Source organism: Chinchilla lanigera, unplaced genomic scaffold (assembly GCF_000276665.1).
Source record: "Chinchilla lanigera isolate Chin_1 unplaced genomic scaffold, ChiLan1.0 scaffold00023, whole genome shotgun sequence".
NCBI classification, from domain to species: domain Eukaryota; kingdom Metazoa; phylum Chordata; class Mammalia; order Rodentia; family Chinchillidae; genus Chinchilla; species Chinchilla lanigera.
In genome coordinates this window covers 27057773-27077538 of record NW_004955424.1, presented here as the reverse complement: position 1 = coordinate 27077538, position 19766 = coordinate 27057773, and the positions used below count along the sequence as shown (strand labels likewise).

General features: G+C 40.8%; 1 long non-coding RNA gene across 2 annotated transcripts in view; it reads right to left on the bottom strand.

Moving 5' to 3' along the window:
- Positions 1–18063, bottom strand: part of LOC102005728 — a 38990-nt gene extending 20927 nt beyond the window's left edge. Inside the window, exons 1-4 of one of the 2 annotated variants that reach the window (XR_261110.2) lie at positions 17811–18063; positions 13655–13953; positions 11796–12056; positions 7225–7353 (exon numbers count right to left, since the gene is read on the bottom strand). This is a non-coding gene — a long non-coding RNA (uncharacterized LOC102005728). Of the gene's footprint in view, positions 1–7224; positions 7354–11795; positions 12057–13654; positions 13954–17810 lie in introns of those variants that run through there. The other variant, XR_261111.2, reaches the window with a different exon arrangement.
- Between the last annotated feature and the right edge of the window lie 1703 nt (positions 18064–19766).

Genomic DNA, 19766 nt, shown 5'->3' with positions numbered 1-19766 from the left:
TCTGCTTTATTTTGTGGGGAAAACTACTAGTATGGAGGAGATTCACCTGGGAGCACTTTTTTGTTTGTTTGTTTGTTTTTCCGGTATCGGGAATTGAACTCACGACCTTGCGCTTGCCAGGCAGGCGCTGTGCCGCGGAGCTAAATCCCCAGCCCCTGGGAGCACTTTTTGAGGCCTCAAAATGTTGACAATAACAAAGGAAGAAATTAATAATAAACTTGTGGTATCTGTAGTGACAGACACACAGAACTGGCACTAGCTTCCCACAGAAATTCCAAGTCCTCTCATGGCCAAGTGAAGGAATAATCTGTTCCTAACGCTGTTTAGTGCTATCAGCTGGCAAATGCCTGCTGGCTCTCTTAGATGACGTGCACCTAGCAGATGCTGACGTACTGCGTAGAAGCAGAGACTTCAGAGTTTACTTTTCATTAGTTACTCATTGCCACCTCTTTGAAGCCAAAACAATAGCATAGACACTCAATTTCTACGCCACATAAAGGAAAAAAATAGCAATCCATTCTTCCATTTAAAACAATCTAAATGGATTCTCTCCTCATCTCACTTTCTCTTGCCTCTCTTAAAGCATAACTTCAGGAGTAAAAGTGTTTGAATATTTTTGCTGAGCTCAAGGATTTAATATGCTGAGCAACATATCATTCAGGGAGCTGACCTGCGGTTTTTTGATTGATAATGGAAATGTTAATGTATTATTCACCTTCTTATTTTTGGCCTAAAGTGAGCTAGTAACTAAAATCATTACGCGCGCACGTGCGTGTGTGTGTGTGTGTGTGTGTGTGTGTGTGTGTTGTGCTTATAGTATGTTCAGACCAACAGGGAGGTGTAGAAATTGAAAAATATGATATTAAAATATTACAATATTGGGAAAATGAACTGACTGGAAATAAAATCTAGTTTTGTACCCATATGCTGGTAAAAGGGACAACAGAATAGCCAATTCCCGCAGCCTGATAATGCTACTCTTTGGCTAAGATTTTTTGGTAGAAAATTCTGTCTGAATGAAGCACTCCATTCTCTGGGTTTGCTGTCATCTCTGCCTTGATGTGCTTATGTTGGATCATTCTATAGGGCAGCCTCTCACTTATCTTGGCTTCTAGCTCTGTGCCCTGAAAGACCCAGGAACCCTGGGTAGTGCCCAGGAAGTGTCCTATTACTTCTCACCTACAGTGTGGGTCTGATGGACATGCATCTTAACAGAGGGCTGGTAGGAGAAGGGGAATCTGATACAAAAATACCCATGGCTTTACAAAGGTGCGTGGCTCTCCAGAGGAGCAGTATATAAACAGAATACATCGTGTCTGTGGCGTTAAAAAGTTAAGGAGAAAAAAAAGTGAAGGAAGAGCAATTAGTTAAAAAAATTCTACAAACTCTTTAAAAGGGTGGTAAGGTTTAAAAGGCTGAGAAGCATTGCTCTGGGATGAAGGATGAGGCCCTGGCGGTTTCATCAAGTGAACAGTGGACATCCATTTGCTAATGGGCACCTACTAAGCTCCAAAGTGGTCCATTTTGCCTGGACGTGGGCGACATGGGAGGCCTGGCACCTCAGGTCCTCTTCACAAAACCTCACTCTGAAGTCCTGGCCCCTACACAATATCCCCTAATTTCAGCTCTGCAGATCCATCGACCAATTGTGCTGTTTTCAGAGGAAAAGACTGGAATATTTCTTTCCACTAGAATAGAAGAATTGAATAGACTTCAACTCTTTGCTAATGTCAAAATTCCAAATAACAATCTTCTCTAGTAAGTCAAAGGTAGTGGAAAGAGAGAAAGCCATCAGCTAGTCTTCCTGAGTCCCAGAACCTCCCTTGGTAAGGACAACTAGTTTAGGAGAAAACTGAATGCTCGGAGAGCAAGGACATTTTCTGGTGCTGGTTTTGTCGTTTACACTGTCCCTAGCTCTCCCTTTCTGTGATAAAACAGCAGCTGTGTGGGGAGGACCTTGAGCAGCTGAAGGGCCAATTAGCAGAGTCTGCAGTTGACACATTCACACTTGCAAGCCTCTTTAGAGACAGGCTCCATGGCAGTTACCACAAGCATGTTCTCACTTCTGTGCTGAGGGATGTCAGTCAGGAACTCGTTCATTTAAAAAAAGTCCTCTCTCTATAGTTGGTAAAATCTGGGAAAGAAACTAGAGTCTAACAATTCCTTTTCTTAGCCCTGTGTTTTCAAGGAGTGAGTCCTAACAGAAAGCTAGGAGATTAATTTAAAGTCAAGCAGCTATTTATCAGTGCCAGACACTGCTCTTGGTTCTGGTAAGAGTAAAATCCAGTCTGAATATGAAGAAGCCAGTGGAGAACAGGAAAGAATAAGCCCACTGACAGTAAAAAGCAGAGCTCCGGTGTGTGGCGAGGGAGGCCTGAAAAGCACAGGGGGCCACTAAACAAAGATAGGTCCTGTCTGAAGAGAGTCAGGGGCTCCATGGAGGAGGTGATGTGCGAGCCAGGCCAGGAACCAAGGATAGCACTTGAAGGAAGGACACTGGGAAGTGTGTTCATGAGGGAAGCAAGGATAGGTGCAGAGCATGGGGCTGGGAAAGCACCAGGTGTGTCTTGGAGCAAGCAACTGCTTCTCAAAATAGAACATTACAGGTGACGTTCAAGAGAGCAGTCTCCTCCAGTGGAGGCAGAAGACTCTTCCTGAGAGTGGAGAGAGGAGGAGGAGGAGGAGGAGGAAGCTAGCAGAGGCTGGAGGTTAGATTCTTCCTTAAAAGGCCCGAAACCCATTGTGCAGTGGCCCCATGTGCATGCATCTGGATTTGAAGAGCTGAGTGAGCTGACCCGCGATTGCAGGGCAGACATCCTTGCACTGGAGGGTAGGGAGGGAAGCCCCCAGGGAGGGACTTCTCTGTCACTGCTAAGCAACTGGTAGCTAAGCAACCCAAGAGGACATCTTTGATGACATATGTGCATGTGTGCCACAGGGTGGATGGACCTAGAACACTGGCCTGTGGTGTCTGATCTTGCTAGAGAAGTTAAAGTCACTTCCCTGTTTTATTGGGCAAAATAGTCACGTTCTGACCTCTCAGATTCATTTTCCTGATTTGGTGTGTGCTGCTCTTCTCGACCCAGAATACCCAAGATCCACTCAGAATCAGAAGCAATCATACCCATACAAGTATTTTGAAAATTTTTAGATTTGGTGTTAGTATGAGGTATAGTTTTGATTCATAAGTTATAGGATCTCTTGTATAACCTCTTTGTTCCATTGGTCTACAATATATGATCTGAACCTGTAGCCAACATATTAAATGTATAGACCCACGGAATAGAACACTGAAGGGACTGTAGCACCATCTCACCTCACCTGCTGAAAGACAGCAGCACATCCTAAGCAAGATGCTGGAAAGTGACTCAGTGGCTCCCAACCTATCCCTGCTGCCTGCTGGTTATAGTACTTAGAGCAAGGCCGCATTAAATCTCTCTGTACTTCAACTTCCTTTGCTTAAAGTGGAGGTTAAAATGCTCTTGATCGAGTTGTGAGGATGAGTGAATTAATATTCACAGAGTCCTGAGCACAGCCCCTGCACATAGTAGTTAGTACTGGGGTGTGTACTGCCATGGCTGGTTCAACTGACCTGCTTTTCAGATGAGAAAACCGAGGTCCAAATCATCAAGCTGCATTGCCCAAGGCATTCATTTGCTTGGTAGTAGGGCCAGGAATGTTATGTTTACTGCCACTCGGGGAAGTGTCTTTCTACTTCATTTCATTTTCCTCAGCTGATTTAGTTTGTTTTTATTGAAAATTTTAGGATGGAGAAGAATATGCCAAATTTTTCAGGTTGTTCAAGGTGGAAAAATCATGTATCTTGGGAAGAAGGACGAGCGTCCCAGAAAGATCTGTGTAAAACGTGTCCTTTCATGCAGATTAACACTTGTGAAGATTCCCAGAGAGCCCTTCACACCGAATTCACTCTCTGCTCAGTGCTTGTTTTTTATCACCTGTCAGAAGCACTCACTTCACCTGCTGGTCTGGATCTCTGGCATATTGCATGAAAACTATACAAGATCCTCTAGGGCCCACAGGAGGAAATATCTTGAGAGCTGAGTCTATATTTCATCATACTTATCTTACAGGCACCTCACACAATCACTAATCGGGATGCCGTGAATGTCAACCAAGCTGATACGGGACAAGAGTGTTCAGTTTATCGTGCTGAAAAATTCTACTCAGACAGCCTCATTGTTGCCGAGGGGAAACATTCATTTCATATTATTTCTGCCCTGTCCTGGGACTCAGAACAGGACATCGTCATGGGCTCATTCCCGAGTCCCCTGGAGAGCTTCTTAACGTCTTAGAACCCTATTTGATCTATCCATGAAAGGAGAAAAATCAGATGTTTAGCATCCTTCAGGTAAATGAGCACCTACAGATAAATGCTTAACCAGCTGGAAAGTGGGGCGTCAGAAACGTAGAACACCAAAATTTGCTGGAAAGTGGGGCATCAGAAACATAGAACACCAGGGAAACAACATCCACCTGGCTACATCTGGGAGCCTGGAGGGGACAAGGAAGTCAGGGTCACCAGGATGTGAGGATGCGCACAACTGCAGAGCAAGAGGGGCTCCAGTGGGGATTTGTCTTCTTCTCCTCAGAGCCCAAGAGAGGCAGGTGGTCCAGGAATCCGGGACTTGAAAGGTGCCACATGCCTATTTGCTTTCCTGTGCCAAGACATAGCAGGAGAGCATTCGAGCATAGAGGGAGCCAGCTCCAAGCACACACCAAGGAAAGGCCCCCTCCATGCTTGTGGGTCACCACAGCGGGGCCCACGGCTTTCTACGGTAATGTTCTGTTTTTTAACACACGTGCACACGCTCGCGCACACATGTGTACATATGTACATGGACAAGGTGGACTTTTATTTTCCTGATTTATGTTTCTACTTTTTCATGATAAAAATGTCTTTTCAAAAATGAAATGGTGACATTTTTTATTTAAAAAAAACCACTATCCCCCCAAAACTCTCTTAAACAGGGAAAAAAGTTGGTGGTATATTTTAAGCCTCATGATAAAAAAATGTATTTGTCTGTGAAATCTCCAAACCTGTGATCCACTGTGGAAGTGGCTCATCTGGGCTTCAGCGAGCACACGCAAGTGGAGCTGTGCTTTTGCTTAGTTACAGATTTAAAGAAATGAGAAATTCTTCGAGGAGCTGTCCTGAGTCTGGAGTTAAAAGTCAATTGTACAACTTCTGTTCTGGTGCCAGGACAGGGGAGATGGTGGGCAAGAAGCGTATCTCGGACACGTGTGCTGCTCAGTATTCTGTACCAATACCAAGAACACGAAGCAGTAGCACAGCTGCATAAGCAGCAACAGCAACAACAAACCTTGAATCCGTTGAAGCACATTTGAAATACCTAAGAACACAATTAGCCAGCTGAGAAAAGACTTCTTCTGCCCTAGTGTAAACTCCAGGTACTTTCCTTGCCAGGTACAAAATGCAGAATTGTATTCATCCTTCTGCCCCTGCCTCAGCCTGACTGTGTGCCTGTGAACAACTGGAGAGCTTCACTTTAATTTTCCCTGGATATATTCTTGAGAAATCTGATTCATGACAACATTGCCATGGGATAAGTTCCGTAATTTGTAGCTAATACACATTGCTTGCCTGAGAGAAATTTTAAAATGATGCTTGTCTCTCTTTGTTCTGCACATGGGTCACAGAGAAAAGGACACTTAGCCTTACTTTGGCAACATCTCTCAAATGTGCTTTAGAGAATGCTAGCTGGAAAAAAAGTAGAAGTTTCCCAGTCACAGCTGGATGAAGGGCAATATGTCAAATAACAGTGTTTGTAATAGTCACTGGTGGAGTGTCTTCTGAAACAGTGTTAAGAATGTTATATGTCTTTATTTTTATGCCTCATAATCATCCTGCAGGGTGGATAAATTATCTCTGTTTAAATATGAAGTAACTGAGGCTTAAAGAGATATTATATTGCCTAAAGTTACCTAACATGAAGTTGCTGAGCTAGAATTTTAAGGCACGTGCTAACTGTTCATAATGTGGGTTTTATGTAAATAAAAGCTATGGTTTAGGTATTGCTATGCCTCAAACACTGTGCTAGCAGCTCTTTATGTGGATTATGTCACCCGGTCTTATAATAATCTTATGGGATATGTATGCATGCATTATTAGTGTTCTGTTATTGTTATTTGCACTCTGCAGAAAGGGAAGCTGAGGATAAACAAGGCCAGATTATTTATCTGGAGTCATAGCTAGTGAAAGATACAGTTAGGTTCAGGACCAGGTTTATCTGAGGGGTCCCAGGGCCCACGCACGTTACCACTGTATTAAGCTGTCTCCCAAAATTACCAGAAAGAGTTTTATGTCACTTTATGTCTTGGCAATCTCCCAGGTCATTTAAGATCAGAGAAGGGGAAGATCGCCTAGCAACTTCCAAAGAAGTGAGGTAGAATTTGTGGAAATGAGTTCTCCGGGTACACAAGATTGATGATAGGCAAGAACGTTATTTATTTTTGCCTCCCTAGCAAAAAATCTAGCAGGGTACTGCAGTTAAGTAAAAGGAGGAAAGATGCTATTCTTAAGTACCCATAGGATTCATATACATTAGAGGTCTCTGTCAAAGTGAACTGAAATGCTAGAAGAGAGAGACTGGTGTCTACAAGTCACAAGCATTTCCCAGCAGGTGAGCGACCCGTTGATTGTTGAAGGTATGATGAGTCAAATCCAGAGACAGGCAATTCTACAGATGGGAAACCTCATTAGCATCTGATGCCTTGTTTCAAACGGACTTAGGGGCCTGCTGAGTCAGCATCTCTGTGCTGAGGCTGGGAAATCTGGGCTCCCCATGGATGCTAAATTTGAGCAGCACTGTGGCCCGGTCTTCTTCCTATGTCCCATTTGGTGTTGGTCCTAGACATGCTCCCTGGTCCAGCATGCCATCTTACCTTACTTTCTTTTTCCTTTTTTTTGTTTTTATTAAGTTTATTGGTACATTTTAGATATACATGATGATCATACTCATCATAGGGAAAAAAAGGAAACTCTGCACTGTTGGTGGGGTACAGATTGGTGCAACCACTGTGGAGATCAGTCTGGAGATTCCTCAGTGAACTAGGTCCCCTTTGACCCAGCTATTGCCCTTTTACTTTCTGTTACTCTCAATGGCTGTTACGGAAGTTGCTGCTATAGGTTCCTTAGGAGACAGCCTTACATTCCACATGAATAGATGCCAGTCAGAAGGGGTGATGAGTCACATGTATTCTGGATACATGAAGAAGAATCGGGGTGACAGTTCACATTTATTTCTGGCACATGAAGAATGGATTGTGACTGTGGAAACGTCTCTATGTTGAACTTTCTTGTGATACTTCTTTCTACAAAATAGGAGGGAGGGAAGCTTACTACAGACACAGAACCCAGGGGCTCTGAGTGTGAAGAGAACATAAGAGAGCTTTAAGAGATAGTAAGAAGCAGCTAAGGGCACGTGCTTGAATCTCTCGCCTAGAAGGTTTGTGTCTGTTCTGATATGAATGAACGTGTTAGATACATTGTGTGGCCAGAAGATTTGACCTAACGTATTAAAGGTACTTTTAATTTGTGCTTGGCTTAGAGAGCATTGAAAGAGTGATTTGGTAGAACATAGGAAGGTGATATTTTTAATATCTTCTTCACCAAAATGCCCAAGAAGCTATCATTACAGATGTGTTACTTATGCCTAAATATTTCAGCCAGGCATCTTTTCTAATGACACTGGGGTAGATAAGGCCTATTGGCATTAAAATTCCAAGGCAAGGTGAGATTGTGTACAGCTGGGTACGTGGGGTGATAGTTGGAGACTGGGATGGGGACAAAGTATGCAGAAAGGAAGAGATAACTTTTTAAGAAAAGTTCACCTTATTGAAACTATCACTCTCGCTGACACTCCTTGAAGTCCTAGGTAACCAGCCTAGAGCCAGTTTTAAGAGCTATCAAGCCTACTTTCATCAAATTCCCTTGGTCATGGGGTTGTGAACATAGAACACAATTGGCTGCTGTGCCTTTGATCTGCAACTGGGGAATGGGCAATTTTAAAAAATTCTACTATTTTATTTTTTACCAGTGAGGCATTGCTGCCAAGCAGGTGTGGGCGCAGCTAGATCTTCCCCTCCCTTCCCTCACAGACATACGCTTTCTTAGATCTCTTAAGATTCTTTTCTAAATATTGCCTCTATCTCTCACCATCCATATCCTAACTGTACTCAACAAGTCTTGAAGAATTTAAGAATCTCTCTTAAAATAAAATATCCCTGAAGTGTGATCATAATTTATTTTCTGTTATCTCCTTAATTATGAATAGATAATGGCAGATATTAGTGGAGAGCCATTGAAGGGTTAATTTTTGGAGCTTGTGATATGATGATGTCAAAAGATCTTGTTTTCAAGCTTGATAGCTATGCAGACTTTGTCAGGCGATAGAAAATAAAGTGAGAAATAGAACTTACAAGGGTAACTACTCAAATTCTAGCATAAAATAGTGTTGTAAGAGGCCCCTGAATTTTTAAATCTAAAGCACTGAGTTTTTAAAAAGTTGCTATTTAATGTTGAGATGCAATTCTACAGCATCAAAATACAATTATGTACAGAGTGTTATATGTAATAGTAGATAATATGTAACATGTTCTTTCCATGTATTTATTTAATTTATTTAGAAGTATCAGAGGCAAATATGGAAGAATTCCTCTCAGAATTAAGTTGTAAACCAGCCTTTTGAGGAAACAGGAATCGGCTAGAGAATTGCCATTTAGTGGGCCTGCGGGGGGGAGCCACACACAGGAGGCTACAGACCACTGGTCTGTCTGGGGCAGAGTGGCCAAAGTCGGAATGCCGAGACATGAAGTCCCACGGCAGGAGCAACTGATGAAACGCTGCAGAGGCAGCCTCGGAGGAGGGGCGGGGGAGCAGGGGGAGGTCTGGAGGGTTTGCAGCGAGCCCCTTAGCAGAGGGATGGCTAAATGTGTGAGGACGGTGCTGAAAAGACAGCTACGTCTGGGCTTCCAGGGACACAGAGGCCTAGAGGGGCATCAAGTATCCGGCTACTCTTAGACCACACACAGGTGAACTTGAGAAACAATGTCTCTACCTCCCTCAGTGGGAGTAGTGGATCTACTTTCAGTCCCCCAAATGCTCCTCTGTCTGAGGCAACTCCTTGGGCAAAGATAAATAGACTCTGAGAGATGATTCTTTCTGGCCAAGGCTTGGCCAGGCGGCTCCTTTCAGATGGCTCCAGCAAGCTCCCCCCGCCCCCCGCCCTCCCCAGCAGGCACAGCCCCTTCTGGGTGTCTCTCTTAATGCGAATCATGTCTAGGGAGCTGAAAGTTTTTTTGCCTGGTAGCAGAAAAATGGCACTTGGAATTCATGTGGTGGCTGGCTCCATTTTGGGGGCTGGCAGCAATCATTTTTTTAAAATTTCAGATTGAAGTAGAGAACTGAAATCTGAAAGTGATTCTTCAAATGAGTGGGGCAAAGTTATTTTAAGAATTGAATTTCTGAAGGATAACTGCCTCCCCACTTATTTTAGAATGACTTTCCTTAAGAATAGAGAAACAAATAGAGGAACTATTTCAATCTGACTTACTTTCAGTCCATTGATTTAGGGGGACAAGGCCACGATTAATCGTTAAAAGGGGAAGAGTGGGGCTGATGACGGAGTCAGGAAACCTTCCATTTTCCTCAGTCTTGGAGAACACGCCCTGAGGAAAATGACTGAAGCCTGGGAAATTATGAATATCCGATTAATTGAATAAGAAAAACCAGTGCACAGCTGCACTTTTCTGCCATGGATTTTTTTTTCCATTTAAGACATTGGAAACACTTTTATGCATCGAGTTTTCCAGATTGATTCCAAAGGAATATTATGCTAATGTATATTAGTTTTACAGAAAGGGGTAGTTTGTCTTTCTGCTTTGAATTTTGGGCACGGGAGTTGCATCATGATTGTTACACTCGTTCGGGCTGATGAAAGCAAAGAAGACTGAACATTAAGGAGCTGAAGGTCGTCCATACAGTTGTTCCAATAGCAGTCTGTGCACCTTTAACCCTGAGGAGGAAAAGTAATTACCCTTCGGCTTCTGCTGACCTCACCTGACCTTTGTTGAAGGGCTAGAGAAAATAAAAGCTGACCATAGGCCTGCCCTGGCTGCCCTGGGCTTAACCTGCTGTGTGAATGAAGAACAACCCAACAATAGGATGAGAGGATGTTGCCATGGAAATAGCCCTAGACCAAGGAGCAAAAATCAGAAATTTATCACAATTAATTGTTTTATTAGTAACCTCCCGTCTTTTGGATTATTCCTGGGGGTGGGGGAAGGGAGGATGTGTTCTCACTTAGATCTTATGAGAAAAATTCTGCTTGAATAAATGAGGCAGCTCATACAGTAAAACCCTTTTAGATTGGGGCTGGAATTGGACAGCTTTGTGAGAGATGAAAGGATCTACAGCTCCTCATCATCTATAAAGATGCAAATGCAGAGGCAGGGTACAGGCCAACATCCTTATTGTCCCAGTGACCCAGCTGAGGGGTGGACTGAGCATCCACCTTTTTTAATATTTTCAGTAGGCTCTTGCCAATGCTTTTATGCCTTGGCAAGGTCTGGAAAGCACAAGTGATATTTTAAGAGCATGTCAATGAACCGAAATACATTGTCACCTTTTGTTGTTCCTATTTAGCCTTTCTGTTAAATAGAGTCCAAGTTCTATGTGGTTTTAAAAGTGAACACGTTCAGTTTAGGAAATGGAAATTTGCCATCTAATTATGTTCAGATTAAATTAGAGTAATTCAAGATGCTCTGGCTCCTGTTGCCTAATTAGAGAAGAAAGAAGTGCAGAGAGCAAGAAACAGGTTTTTTTAAATGGACCACCTACAACTTACCTCATAGGTGCAACCAATATGCCTCTTATTTAGGAGTAATAATATTCTATTTATAATGTTAGAGTGATTTCACTTTTATTCAGAATACAAGGGAAAATTAGACAAAATACATTTTTATCAGTTTTTTCTTTAATTTTTATTACATGGATAATATGTAAATAAGAGCTAGATACCAAGTTATCTTTTTTGATGGATGCTAGACTAGGGATATGAAAGCCTTATTTTCTGCATTTCCTAAATAGTGAGTTACTTATGTTAATCAGTTTTTAAGATAATTTTAGGTATTAAAACAAAATAGCCAGTTAAACTTGAATATTGATTTTTTTCTTTAATGGGTATTTCATCAGTGAAATTTTAACCACTAATAAAGAAGAATAAACCATAGCAGCTGTTCACTGAATTCTCTTTCTCACAATGAGAGGATTTTTTTATTACAGTGTAAGATGCCAATATGAGTTTCATTTATGAATCCTAACTTGTTTGTAGGATGTTTGTAGGAAATTAATCTCATGTTGAGGTGAAGGATTATTGGCTTTCACTGGAAAGCAAAGAGTTATACCTAATAAAAATTAACTTTTTAAGTAAAGGACATATGTTGGGACTCTGCTAAGAATGAAATCTAGTTCCTGGGCTCTTTATTTACGCATCTCTTGCTTGCAGTTAGTTTACCACTCATTTTGCGTGTTTCTCTTATTGTTAGGTCTAGGATTTTGTTTGCTAACACCCAGGACACCTGTGGTTGTAAGGCCCATCACAAATGATGTAATAGACTTGGCTAGACTCATTAAACACTCTCCGTGGCCTTTGGCAGGCTTTTAATCTTTTTTCTGCTATAGATAACAGTTTTTCTTAAGTGGCAGCAACACATCTCTTAAAATAAGCCTGTGATAAAGTCCTAGTTGTGCTTACCTGAAAGTTCAGCAGCACCTTGTTGGTGATCGTGTTTTGTCATTTCTACGGCCTTGAGTTTTCTGGCAAGCACAGGCCTGTTTGTAGGGTGCTGAGAACGTCCTTTCTGGCTGAGGCACCTGCAGCGTCAGAGCTTCACAGTTTCCACTCTATTTGGACCATGTCCAGCTTTTCTGTCTTTGTTAACCTCTACCATGACAGCTTGGTGGAGGCAGCAGAACCAGAAGTAAGGATGGTGATGGGCTCTGTTGTTTTACCTGTCTGGGGCAGTAGAAGAATGGAAGGGAGAATGATGATCAAGACCAAGTTGTAAAAAATAATGACAATCTTATCTTACACAGAAGAGGAAGCAGGTGTCTACTTGGTCTCCCTCGCCCTTCAGAATGAGTCCACATAATTTCTGCTGGTTTGGGTACTCGGTCCTTTATTACTATTACTGAAAGATATTTCATAATGTACAGTTAATTTACTTGTGGACCACATTTTTATTGTTCTCAATTTTGTTTAGAGAAAAGAAATTGTATGTATTTATTCAGTTAACATAGAAATCGTCCCCAAATAATTTTATAAGGAATGAGGTAGATGAAATCTCTCCATGATTATGTATTTGAATGAAGACATGAAAGTATTTGCTGATTTGTAGCTAGTAAAGCTTCAACTTAACTGCTCTTCAGTAACATCTAAAACATGGTACTAAAGCGTGGAGTCTTTTAAAAGATGAGGACTACTGAGAATAGTTTTTTATATTTTTCTATCTATACTTTATTTCTCATCCTTTATGCCTTGTATAAAAACTTTACTAAATAAATGCACAAACTCTACAACATAAATGAGAAACTAAATATATGTTAGAAACACAAAGATTATTATGGGATAAATTAAAGAAAAATTGGATAATAAATATATATGTATATGGACAAATGCTAAAAATTGCCGTCTAGTATATGTGAATGTATGTATTTAAAAAGCAACATATAATTTTGTTGTGAGAGTTAAGATAATATTTATAGGGTTAAAATACATATTTAAAAACAACACGGCATTTTGTTGGCATAAGATAATTTGCGTAAGGTAAGTATACATATTTTTAAAATCGCATGGCATTTTATCCACAGAGTTTGTGATGATATTGAGTTGTCTACATACTTTTAATTGAAGGGGGGTGGGGAAGCTATTGTAATAGTTTTTGAATATAACACCATCACCTCCAAATTAAGCAAGCATTAACGGCATGACATTATTCTCACATGCTTGGTATTTAAAATATCTTCCCCTTTATTATGTGTGGTATAACGGCTCATGTACAGGATATGGAACATTTTAAGGGAACACCTTAGTGTTACATCAACACTGTGTCTGAGTAAAAATTTAAAAACATAAAATTATATGGCATTAGTGTTCCTCATAAAAGAACATAATTCACTCTTCCTTAAAAGACTGATGGAAATAGAATGCTATCAAGCTTCTTACCTATATTTTTGAGCACAGTTTAGATAGTAACCCACAAAAATAAATTTAGACCTATTTAAATGCATTTCAAAAACAGAGATTTCCAAAGAAATGGTCGAATTTGCTTTTCACAAAGTCTAACAATGTTCATCCTGCATTTGAATTAGAATAGGAATTTTATAAACTATTTTGTGTTTTAAAAATACATTTACTATGCCATCCTAAAGCAAATGATTAACCCAGTTTAAAGTCACAACTACCAGAACTCAGTGTACAATAGGACCATACCGACAGCTGCTGAGCAGCTTCTTCAAACCCAGCACCCCTTCCCACCACAAGCACATCCCCACAATTCACATCTAAGCTCTGAACAAGAGTATAAGCTGTCCTGAAAGTTACAGATCAAATACCTTCCAATGTTGTCGCACCCCGGATTTCCAGTTTGCAAACTATATTTCCAGCAGAAACTCTTGAGGTATAGAGTAGTCTTCGTCTGTGAGCTGTGAGCTCTTCCCGTTGGTCTTCTCAGGAAGAGGTGCTGGGATGATTTTATTTTTTTAAATCTTGTTGATAATTTGACTCTCTGTCAACTGGTGCTTGTCAACCCATCACTACCCTTTCACAGGGTGGAGATGGCTGGAGGCTGGAGGGCTGCAGACCACGCATCTCTCTCCTCAGTGTACCTTTATACGAACATGGCATCGTGACTCTGAGGAGAGGAGAGGAAAGCTGAGCCATCAGATATTCCACAAATTGCAGGCTGTGCCTATGTCCTGCAGAGCCAGAGAGGGGGATTATTGCTGCAGAAAAAAAATCTGGCCACACTGTAGAAATAATCACTGCAGGTGAGCTTCCCCTGACCTCCCCATTCTCTCCTTCTCTCTCTGTCTCTTCTCCCTTTTTCTCGCTCTGTAGAAGGCCCCAGCTGATTCAGGCTGCATCCATCCATACATAAATCATTCCCCTTATTCTATTGGTTACATGGTACATGGCAAGTATTGATTTTTTCCGTTGCCTCATTGCTGGAGAACACTTGGTTTTTGTGAGACAGAAAAAGAAAAGAAAAAGCAAACCAAACAAAAAAATCCTCACCAGAATTTTGTCTAGGTAAAAAAATAAGCAGACAAATTTGTACTACGCTAATGCTAAGTATGTTCTAAAAAGGGCTTATTTTGGGCAATCTTCACTATTTATATATTTTCAATGTATCTTGTCTCAATATAGAAAATACTTATTTCAGTTTGAAGTGCTCTGGGGTCAGGAAGTAGGAAGCATGTGCAAAGAGGGAGATGCTCTCTGATTGTGCAGGGGAAGGAGATGTCTAATTGATCACTACTAACTCCAATAAAGAGAAAGTTCTGCTAAAATGCAACTTGCTCAAAAAACAGGAGTATGCTGATGAAAATCATGCCTTTATGGACAAATGACTGGACAGGATAGTAAAAAGACACGAACAGGATGGGAAATATTTACGTAAGTTTATTTTGTACGGTGACAAAATGTGCAATTGTGCCTTATGTAAAGTATAAACATAGAACACTGTCAAAATACTGTGTCTCATAATACTTAGAGACAGGAACTAGCAAAAAAAGTGAATAAGTTTTAGGTTAGGATTCTGACATTGAGGGTCCTCTTCAGAGCATAAATTATAGCATGCAGGAGTCCTAATATGTTATTTTCCAAAAAAAAAGTAATTTGTTTAAGAGTGATATTGGCTCTTGGACCTTATCCAAAGGGGTTTTATTCCTAAAATATCAGAATGATTTCTTTATGAAATAATATATCCAAAAGCTGCTTGCCAACATACAAGGACATCATTATATGGAGATTCTAGCGTGAATGTAAGGTGTGAACAGATTGTGAAGGTCATTTTTAATTTTATGAGCTTATGTTACCACTTATTATTCATTCAACAAGGAGGAAGTTGAGGAGCAAAACCGATTTTGCATGCTATATAGGTTATGGCATATAGGTGTTTTCTCCGGGGTTCTACTTAGAACCATCAACTAATTGGCCAAGCATGCATAAATTGTAAGTGAGAAGTACAGCGGGTTTTTTGACCTAAAGTAGATTAAAGAAAGTTTAAAAGGAAAACTATAAAGTATGGCTTCAGGAATTCCTTTTCAGACAGAATACAGAAAAAAAATGAGAGAGAAAAGAGTTATTGTAATCCTGCACAGCCAATGTATCTAACAGTGTACCTTGGTTTGGTATAATTGTTTTATGTGTTTTATATATATTTTTGGCCTATTAGTCTGGCTGTTAATCTTTTTATGATAATTAAATTCATCAAGGCTTATTAAATAAATAAATAAATAAATAAATAAGATGCTGGTGAAAAGTAAATAAATAAAAAGAAAAGAAAAACAATTTAAATAGGGGAGAAGGGAAGGAGGGTTGAGATGTGGTCTGTGCACGTGCCAGTTCTCCATGATTAATGGAATCGTTATGCACGGCAAACATCAACTAATAAAAATTTTTTTGAGCTAATAAAAATTTTAAAAAAACCTCTTTTTCTCCAAAGCATTTACTCTGTACATAACCGAGTCCGGTTTAAATTATACTGCCACAAACGTCAGAAATCAGGCCAGGGCTGCCCTTCATTTGCGTTAAAAGAGCTGTGGCATGGATTCTTTTTTTTTTTCTTTCTGTCCGCCGGGTTTCCCTGTGGCCCTTGGTCCCTGGTCCGTGTCTCCGCCACGTCCTGCTCCACACCGCAGCTGTGTGCGGCAGGAGCCCAGGCCGCGCGGGGAGGAGGGGGTGCCCAGCCCTTCCCCACGTTGTGCCTTCTCGCGCACAGCCGCTTCCTGCTCTCTCTTTATTGCACGTTCCTCAGAGCACTGCGCATTCCCCAGTCGGTTGTACAGACTCCGAGCATCACCACGTGGAAGTGCTGGTTTATCTAAACTGTTGTTTTTTGGAGCGCCCCATGAATTAACATGTAGAAGAAGGACTTTGGAGGCCTGTGTAGAATTCTGTCCAGGTTGATGTTTTGCTTAGTTTGTTCTAGTTTTGGGCCCCAACCTGCTTGCTTATTTTCTGAATGATCATCCATCCACCTAGTACTGGGGGTAGGAGGATTGCCTCCATCTATCTAGGTGCCAGAAGAGTTCAAGCATTCTCGATTTAGAAAGGGAAACAGACCAGAAAACAACAACTATCCCAAGAAATATTTTGAAGCTGACCTCTCTCTTCGCTTTGTTTCCTAATTCAACAACTTCAGCAAATGTTTCCTGACTGCTTACTCTGTGCCAGTGCTTTGCCGGGGTGAGGGCCAGCTGTGCAGCCCAATGTCCTGTGCTCTACCCGACCTCAGCGCGCCCTCTGAGCAATCGCGTGCGTGTGGGAGATACTGGACTGCCCAGACAGAGGTGTGTGCCCTTCCGGGGTGTGAGTTTCTGCTGTGTTGCTCCTTCACTACTCTCCATAGGCTCAGCTCTCTAGATATGTATAATGCATCAGGTAGTGAATACCAAAAGCCATCTTTAATGTTTTATCTTCATTACCTCAAATAAAATTTTAAGTGGCCAGCACAGAGCCTTGTCCATAGACTATTGCATAGACTATAACAATTATTATGCATGTAGATGGTTATGTGTATTCTTTCATGTAATGCTCAGAACTTTGCTTTTAAAGAATTTTATTTTTATACCCATTTTCAAGATGGGCAAAATTGTAGCTGTGAGGTTTAATCATTTTCCTAAGGATGCCCAGCTAATCAATGGCAAAATCAGTTTCAGACTCCTGTTTCTCCTAATCATCACTTGGATCGGAGGGGCAGCAGCAGCCTCGCAGAACCCTTTTAATTCCAGCAAGGGCAGTGACAAGACGGTGGCTTCTATGTGGGACTGGAAGCATTTTGCATCCTTTGATTTTTGTACCTTATGGTTATACTTTGGTTCACCATTAAACAGAATTCCTAGTAGAGATTGCCAATGAAAGGAACTTCTTTGTGAGCCCTTTGGAACATTAATAGTATAAATTTATGGAAAGAAAATGTCACCATGCAAAATAACCCATAGAATGTACCTCATATTGGGCTCATCCATGTGAGACACACAGTGGCAAACCCCAGCACGCAGGAATCCCAGCAAGATCCAAACACTGGCTCTGAGGAACAGGGGCTTTCCTGCTGCAGATGCCAGGAATACTCAGTTGCACTGACGGATTTGAGAAGAACCACAGTACCACACTTTCATATTTCTCCTCTGTTCAAACACTGCCAGGTGAATCTGCAAAAACTGGTGAATTTACCTCAAATAATCACCCGTGACATCATTTCTGATGTCCTCACAATTTTGAGGTAGAAAGAAGCACAGTTGCGAGGTGTGTTGGTTATCTGATTTCAGCCAATTCCTTGGTGGAGGAAGATGATTCAAACCTGCTCTGAGGCGAATTAAATGACATTTCTCTGCCCAAGTCTCTCTTACCCAGTGTCCTTGAGCTGTCCACCACAGTGATTTACTTTAAAAGCACACATGCAAATATGAAGGACAAATAGGTATTTCAAACAAATAATAAAATTGATAAGCAATATAGGCAAAATATTACTATGAATACATTTACCTTCCTTTCCTACAAATTCCTGTCATTGTGTTTGGCCTTCTCTAGGTCCATCTGACTGCGACACTGGCCAATCCCAAAGCTGAGGTCTGGAAGGTACAATGTGACGGTAGCCACTGGAAAGCACGTCCTACCCAGTACCGCTCCTCAGCTTGCGTCAGCAGAGGATGAGCCCTACTAAACAGGCCATCCAAGTTCTCAGCACTCATTTAAGGCTCTGGGCAGAAAATCAAAAGAGTCATGGGTGGGTATGAAGTCATACCCACCTATACCCTGTGTTCTATAACTGGACCAGTAAGAACCAGAGAATGGTTATTTTATTGCTTAGCAACAAAGATGCCACCTCCTGAGAATGCTATTCTAAGGGTTACCAAGTAACTGGCTGTGACAATTAGCAAACATCTGGCTTACTAATCTACATACCCTTCAGCCCCAGCCAGCTGAACAAGGGACCACGGATGGCTCAACAACAAATGACATACATCTAATATTTTATTTAGGAACTGACAGAAGTCACAGCAGTATGGATCCTGAAACCACTTGGATTTAACTGTTTTAACTTGGGTGTTCTACCTGACAGAGTCTGCTGTGCTAGAAATATTGTGGAAACACAGAGGCACAAAAACAATTACTACCAGAAGGCTATCCTGTGGCGATTCTGGAGAGAGATATTTCTTACAAAGGATCACAGAGTGCACAGGATGAAGAAATGGATGCAAAGTCATTCAGAGAAAGGCAGAACAAAATTTAATGCTTCATAATTTCTTATTGATAGATGCTAAGTTGGCTTGGCTATATAATGTCATACATAATAAATTAGAAATGTACCATATATGATAAAAATACAGAGAATGTTTAAATAAAAAATTTAAACATTTGTTACAGCAAGACACACATTGCCATGAGTAACCCTCAAAACCCTCCCCCTCGCTTTGCATGCGCTTATGCCATTGTCCTTGCTGCTTTCTGAAGCATTTCTGTGAGCCTTCTTTCATGACTGTCTTTTCGTGGCTGACTTTTGCCTTGAATCAATTAAAAATGTTTGTGGCAATTTCTGTGAAACAACAACATTGTGATACGTCCTCATCCACCCTATTCACCGGATGTGGCAACCTGCGATTCCTGGCTCTTCTGCAAAGACAAAATGACCATGAGAAGTAAATGTTCTGAATGGATTCAGGGCATGAAGCAGCCATGAGAACACAGCTAAAGATACAGAACAGGAGATTTCCTTGTCATTTCCATTATATTTAAACTTAAGAATTATTTCCTTAGAGATCAAATAAAGATTTCCTTCTATATTTTTATAGATTTGGAAAAAATGATATAAACTTTCATATTTAAATCTAATCTATATAGAAATTATTTTGTTATGTGAATGGGATGAGGATGTAACTGAAACATATTTTATAAAACACAAATAGCTGATTAATTGCCCTACAATTTATATATATTTTCTTGGATATCTAGTCTGCCTGCTCAATTATTTAAAAACAAACTACTTTTTAGAAGGAAATATTTCTAGCTTATGGACACCAATGATCCCTAGAGAAATTAAGTGGATTTAGAGAAGGATGGTGCTAACCTAGAGGACTTCGGTTACCGAATCATTTGATTCCTCTGAATTTTCCCTTCAGGACTCTGAATGACAAGTTGACATCTGTATTGGAATATATCCATCTTCTTTCTATGACAGCTTGGGTAACTCTGATAATTTTGGTAATTCCTCAAGTCTCAGTATAAGTTTTGTAAAGCAGAATTTCACTTATGAAGCTGTGTTTAATGTTTAAAAGTATAAAATTTCATGTAACCTTAACATATACTTTAAATAGGGAGATTCGAGCATCTGACATGGATGATGAGCTCTTGCTACATTCTTTTTTCTCGCTTCTACAGTAAATTTGTTCACTGACTACAGTCTTATCATCACTGAACTTGGATATAGCATTAGAATCTTCC